The following is a 7,351-nucleotide window of genomic DNA, read 5'->3' as shown; positions in this document are numbered from 1 at the left end:
TCTTTGAGAAAGGAAGTGGTCAGCGGGGTACTGGGCGACTGAAGTAAATCCAAGTGTTTGTCAGATGCCATCTTTAAAGAATACCTGTCACCCCCCCCCCCCCGTGCCGGGGTGACAGGCTCCCAACCCGTTAGATCCCCCTATACTCACATGATCCCGCCAGGTCCCGCTTCCTGAGCCGGTCGGGTCACAGAGATTTCAGCGCCCGAAGCCCGTCGCGCGCTGAGAGATGAGTCCGATGCCCATAGAGAATGACGGAGCATCGGACTCCCCATTCATTCTCTATGGGCATCTGACTCTGCTGTCAGCGCACGCTTCGGGCGCTGATATCTCCGTGACCCGACCGGCTCAGGAAGCGGGACCCGGCGGGATCACGTGAGTATAGGGGGATCTAACAGGGGGTCGGGAGCCTGTCACCCCGGCACGGGGGGTGACAGGTGTCCTTTAAGGCTTCAGTAGTCACAGAGACTGAGGAGTATGCAGGAACTAAAGCTGGTGAAATTGACAAAGAATGCTGTATGACTGTCGGAGGTGACTCACATGTCTGTTGAGGAGGAGGAGAGCAGGCTGATGGAGTATGGAGGGGTAGAGCAGAGGTTCTAGTAATGAAAGCAGGAGCATCCGGTGAGAGGGAAGAGGGAGAACTTGCTTCTGTGGTGACAACTGTGCAACCAGTGGCTGCAGAGGACCTTCTGCCGGCAGTATTTACAGCAGCTTGTACCAAAGGAGGAGACTGTAAGATCATTTGAGTCTCCAGGAAGGGAGCTGGCAGATCGCTAGAGATTCCATCGTCACTGTCCCAGGAGACATACAAGGAGCTGTGAGAGGGGGCGGCCGACAGCCTCCCTGCTCTCCTCGAGCGACAAGGAGAGAGCCCGTTCCTCTCAGCAGCCGGATCAGATGCAGCAGGCTGGCCAGGAGAGACAGGATCGCCCCTGCGGTGTGAACCTGTCAGCTCCGGAGCTGTGGGGCCGGCACCATCTTGCCCCGGGGGATCCCTCATCACCTTCTGTGTCCTCTGCTGTGTCAGCCGCTGCCCTTGCATGCTTCTAGGGCATCTTTACTGATCAGGGCATACGCCATGCCTATACGGATAGCAACTAGTGCCTTTTTGTGAGCGCATGGCTCACGCATGCGCAGCGACGACTTGACTGCTTCGCAGCCATACTTACTACAGTCAGCGTGCCATGTTTTGGCAGACGAAAGCCACTGCAGCCATATTGACTACACATGAATCCTCTGGTCAGTATCAGGTCTGTATGTCCATTTCCTGCACATGTGTTTATGCTTATTGACCACTGTATATAAGAGAGTCACCCGCCTGATAACATTTATCCCTGAGGAAGTCCTGGGCACAGGACGGAACGCGTGAGACCTTTCTGGGCCATATCTACATGTTGTTTGCCTCTCCCTTCCTGTCCATGCTCCATTTTAATCTATTTTTTGTCTTTACCCCTTCATATTGTCTGTGCAGTTTTTTGTCCTCCACCTGTGTTGCATTATCTCTATACTGGCATACACATTGCTTACACTTTTGCATTCAAGTGGTATGAGCAATGCAACATTGTGGTGATTACCCTGTGCCTCACTAGACACATTATCTTTATACCTTTTATGAGGACATTTTATACCTTTTATGAGGACATTTTATTGATTAGCTTACGCTTTTTATATACGCTTTGGGGTTAAGACCAACGTGTTACATACCGCATGCACAGGGATGGTGCAATTATTTCTGTATGTGATTATAATGAGGGTATAGGGATTGAGACATACCTTGGGCGTCCACTTAGGGTCCATTTACACAGAAAGATTATCTGACAGATTATCTGCCAAAGATTTGAAGCCAAAGCCAGGAGTGGACTTGAAAAGGAGAAATCTTAGGCTTTCATTTAAGCTCTGTTCTCTTTATAGTCTGTTTCTGGCTTTGGCTTCAAATCTTTGAGAGATAATCTGTCAGATAATCTTTGTGTAAATGGACACTTACTCCTGTATTGGCCTTTAGAATATGATCATTCATTATTCTTCAGCTTAGTGTTTTTAAGTGTTTTCAACCTTTGTGTGCTTTTTGTCTATTGTTGTGATATTTTTATGAGATTATGAGAGGCCTTTTCCTGCACCTCATTTACCAAGGTTTACATCGGTAACCAGGCATAGCCCAGGCCAAAATTTATACCAGCTCCGGAGCAGGTGTAAATTTTTGCACAATCCCTGCACCTGGCACAGGTCCCACCAGATCCACTAAGGCCTAGTTTACATATATTCGGCAGCGTTTTCCCCGGGTGCAGGAGAAAAGCACTGAAGGGAGACGCATCTCTGAACTGATCCCATTGTTTTCAGTGGGACTATTCAGTTGAAGCGTTCTTACATTAGTGCTGCCGGACTGACTGCACGTCAGAACGCTGCTTGCAGCTCTATGGGGTCAGCTCGCTCTATGGAGCGCCGGAGGAATGCCATGTACAGATTATACATCATGCATCCTCCGGCGCTCCATAGAGATGTCCCTATCCCTACCCCCCCAAATTAACCCGTGTGACCCTGGCCCCCAGCTCCTCTGTACAGGAGCAGCACCCTTTAGGACTGGGTTAGGGAACCTTGGCTCTCCACCTGCTGCAAAACTACAACTCTTATGTCTGGGCTATCCAGGCATGATGGGAGTTGTAGTTTTGCAACAGCTGGAGAGCCAAGGTTCCCTAACCCTGGTCTAGGATATGACCCCATGTATTGCTGCCCACAGTAGAGGGCTCCAGTGTGCTGCTGCCCCCTATATAGATGGTCCCCTATAATGCCGTAGAGGAAAAAACTCATGTAAATGAAATAAACGTATGAAAACTGATATTAACTGATAGTTTTTTCTGAAAAAAGGATAGAAAACCTGACAACAACTGGTGCCTTTTTGGCACCAATTGTGACATCAGTTATGGTCAATGCCTTACAAAAAAAAAAAACCCGTAAACGGATGCAACTTACATATGTAAACTAGGCCTAAGAAGCGTGTACCTCTAAGTGGATCTGAGTAAATGGGGACATGGCTTTACCTAAGACTAGCATACATGTACGCCAGTCTTGAAAAATGTCCGCTACATTTTTTTACTTTTTTTTGTAGGGTTTTCAGAAATTACTTCAACGATTAAAGTCACGGATCTCTGAAGAAAATTGCTTTGATCCGTACTGCTTCCAGAACTACCCTAGATGGGGTCCCAATGAAGAGCGCCCACAGCCATGAAGGATAGTGAAGGGCAACTAGGCAATAGCGCCTGGTGTGTGTAACCAGTGCCGAAGTATGCCGACAGTGGAAGAGTATCTGCTGTAAAGAATTTTATGACATCGGTCGTTTCACTGAAAATTTTGATTGTGTGTGTAACCACCCGGAATTTACCGATAGAATTTTGCAACATCATCCAAACAGGTACATTTTTTTTTTTCAATATTAGCTTTTATTTTTCAGTCTTGTCTACACAAAATAAAAAATGTGAGTTTTAATAGTTGACACATATTCAAGTATCAACATTATTTTATCTTTGTTTTCAGGACCTTTCGATGGCTAGCCTACTGTTCTTTTTGCGCCATGATCTATGCGGTATACTTGGAAGAGGCCATAGGGTGCCAGTTCCATCTTGTGTTCTTAAAATAAGAGATACATTTCCAAGTGAAAGAGGTGCTTACACTGGTTTCAAGTGGTTTGGTTCGTTTGCCAGTGGCACTCTCCCTACCACTTTGAATTTTTTTATATGCTATGGATTATGTGGTATAGGTTCTTGTTATTCAATACATAACTGTATTATTGAAAAAAATAATTTTATATTTTTGGGTGTTCAATAAAATATATAAAAATTCAATTAGAAGCAAAATTGTTTTTTTTTCTCCATTATAACAAAAAATATTCTTATGACATTTTACATAAATAAGGTGATGGTAACACATAAGAATAAAACAAAGGAAATTTTAATAGTTAAAAAAATTACAAAACTTTAAAGTTTACAAACTTTTTTTTAAAAAAATTACAAAAAAAATAAAATAAAAAAATGTTATTCTGTATAAATAATCAAATCAGTCCAAAATTATAAATGTTCAAAATCTACTCTGAAATGCTGAAATCAATTCTAACTTGTCCGGTCTAGGCACTGGGGCAATATTTGACTGGAAGTCCAAAAGAGTCATTTCTACCACTTACTTAGTTCAGGATTGAATTCAAAAGACTTTACTCAGGATAGGGAACCCAAAATCCTGACAGGTTTGTTGGTACATGGCTTTCACCGCCCAAGCCTTTCTTCCTTTTGAATACTCCACCCTATACCTTTCACTTCCCTCAGGATCATTGTTGGCAGTTTCCTTTATTCTGCCGAGATTGTTATTGTGATCAAGGGCTGCTAATTGCGTTCTGGCAATCATGCTGTCTATAAAAAAAAAAAAAAAAAAAAGAATCCTCTTTGGCCAATATTTTAGGCATAAACTGTGGAATACTTCAAGCTCACCTGTATGGCAGAAATGCGGTAATTAACGTAAATCTTAACAAAGATGGACTTTCAACAATTTTTCATTTTTTTAAATTTAGAAGCTGCATATAATTTGTTTCCCACCGATTTTGTGAGATGCCATACATCAAATTCATGTTTTATTTCAGGGTATTGATCTTTTAATAATTTTCGGATGCCCACATGGCGGTCTGTCACTATCAATGTGATTTCAAAATTATTCTGCAACAGTTCTAGGCACTTTACGAAGGCTGCCTTTTCCAGAGCAACTGAAGAACTGTGGGAACTAATTGTTGAACGTTTAAAAGTAACTTTTTCTTTTGGAAACCATATCCATGATAGTATAAATGGAATATTTCGCAGAAAAGCCCGGACTGTCGGATTGTTTATCACCAGTGACTAATAGTGGGTCCTGACAAATTTCTTCTATAACTGCTCCTTGTTCATTTTTCCATTCGTTATCAATTGCTGGAAATATATCTATTTTTTTATGGTCTATAGTAAGTTGTTTTTGCTATTCCTTTTACATTGGTCACTATTAATTTTTTTTTTTAATTTAAAAAAAAAATTATTGCCAGATAAAATTGTACCAGCAGAAAAAGGGATATTTTCTGCTGGATGTCCCTCCATCTTGGGTTGTGACTCCTATAAAAATTTGTCATGGTCATATTTGCATTTGACCTGGATGCTTAGATAACTTCCTTTAATACATTTTTTGTACTTGACCAATTTTCCTTGGCATGTGCGCATAGCTGGACATGGTATCAAATTTATTAATTTTTAAAGGGATGATTCAAAAACAATAAATTTAGCTTCTTTGACGAGATCTTTATCAGATTCACATAGATCTTCAAATTTTTCCAATATCTAATTTTTATCATCACTTTCTATCAAAAAGTATTCCTCAGGATCTTTATCACAGTCAGATATATGAAAACTAGAATCTGCTATGTCGTCATAAGTAGAAAATGCTGGTATGTTTTGTGAACAAGATGCTTTGACTGGTGTGGATGACAGCTGTTCAAAGCATGTCTTATGTTTCGCTGGTTGTTTGCTCTCAGCTGTAAGAGGTTCTAAATGTACTTCAGAAATTGTTGCTTGTGGATCCGCTCCCCTCCCATTCCCAGGTCTTACCTCTTCTGAAACTGTAGCTGATGTCTCAGTGGATGTAAGAAGTGAAAATTTTGATTACGGTTTGAGTTTGTTTATGCAGTTTATACATATAAAAAAAATTGGTTCCAACAGCAACATGGACCTTGCGTGGGCTACTTGATATCTTGTTTGTTTGGAGACTGGTAAGTTACAGCGGGTATGAATTCTATAGGTGTTTCTGATGTTGTAATTGTAGTAGTAGTATTAGTAGGAGTTGTAAGAGTAGACCCTGTGGTGGGTGAGCATGACGACATATCCTTGTTTAACATGCCTGATGATATATTTCTGCTTACTTCAGTATTGGCAGGCATTTTTGGTTTTCTTACGGGGTGGATCATCAGGGTGGTTTGTCTTTAAACTTTGAAGGTTAGTGTAGAAAGTGGAGTATATGATGGTATTGGTGAGGCAATACATGTTGTAGTAACAGCAGTAGTTATTTTTGAGAGTGGAAGGCAGTACGAAATGCTGGTGGTGGTTGGTGTCGTTATGTGATAGATACAGCAGGTCATTTAAAGATTTGTATCAGGAAGTTGACTTGTAGTTGGTGAAGGTGTGGCAGAGGTAGCAGTTGTTTCAAAGATGGTAGGCACAGCGTTATGCCGCAGGATCCTCTTATTACCTTCGTAATGGTATGCATCAGATGCAAAATGTTTGGAGCACAAATGATGTGTGTCACTTTTTATTCACTCAACACTTTTTCAACTATTTCATCAAGATTTCATGGATATTGACCAGTGTGCTGTAGCAAAGTATGGATCCTTTGTGGGTCTGATGGAAAGACATGCATAATAACAATGCGATCAAAATTACACCATTTTGTGGTACAACCCTTCACCACACACAAAGGCATTCTGTAAAAAATATGAATGTAATAAAATAAAATTAGTCAACTGGGGTAATGTATTCAAGGCGATTAATGTTTGAGGTAATTTAGACATAAAAATATTAACATTTATCTAAAAGATATTAGTTACCTCAAAAGTCTTTTAAAGCTGGTAGAAGCTTGAATGTTTTTTTTTTAAGTAGAAGTTATAGCACAAAGAAATTCTGAAACCAAAACAACATTATTATAAGTAGACAGTAGTTATGTTAGATAACAGTTAGTGTGAAATAAATAAAAAAAAATAAAAAATAAATATATATATATATATATATATATATAAAACAGAAGTGTGCAAATTGTATAAAAATTTGACAATATAGGAAATTAGACAGTAGGGGCCTTATTACACATTAATAATATTGGCAGATTATCGGTCCACATAATAATGATAACAACCAGCTGATGAAACGATCATTGGCTGATTGTTGTTTATTCCATCCAAAAAATCATTGGCTGCCATGCCATGTGCGCATCATTATGTATAATAGTGATGCACGGACGACGGCTGATTACTAAAAGACTGTATACATACCTCTCCTGCTACCTGATTCTCTTTTCTGCCTGCAGCCACCACTAGAACCTCCGTATCGGTCAATGCAGTGACAGGCCGCTCAGTCATGTCTTGGCCTATCACTTCAGAGACTGGCTCAGATGTTCCAACATCAACTGTAGCTGCAGGCAGAAGCAAGAAGAACACCAGGAGCGTGGACACAGGTATGTATAATGTTTATTTTTATTATTACAGTATTTATTACACTAGGGCAAGAGCTGTATGGATATCTCTAACACACAGGCATCGGGCGCTGAAATCTCCGTCACCGAACCAAGAAGCAGGACCCTT

The 7,351-nt window shown here is 40.9% G+C and overlaps 1 long non-coding RNA gene across 1 annotated transcript; it reads right to left on the bottom strand.

Moving 5' to 3' along the window:
- Positions 1–5,296: 5,296 nt before the first annotated feature.
- On the bottom strand, positions 5,297–7,059 carry LOC138774383 (uncharacterized). Its single transcript, XR_011360301.1, has 3 exons — positions 7,043–7,059; positions 6,602–6,674; positions 5,297–6,478 (listed from the first exon to the last, which is right to left on the bottom strand). It is a non-coding gene; the product is annotated as an uncharacterized lncRNA (long non-coding RNA).
- Between the last annotated feature and the right edge of the window lie 292 nt (positions 7,060–7,351).

Source organism: Dendropsophus ebraccatus, chromosome 1 (assembly GCF_027789765.1).
Source record: "Dendropsophus ebraccatus isolate aDenEbr1 chromosome 1, aDenEbr1.pat, whole genome shotgun sequence".
Classification (NCBI taxonomy): domain Eukaryota; kingdom Metazoa; phylum Chordata; class Amphibia; order Anura; family Hylidae; genus Dendropsophus; species Dendropsophus ebraccatus.
The sequence above is the reverse complement of the archived record's forward strand: the minus strand, read 5'-3'. Positions and strand labels throughout refer to the sequence as shown.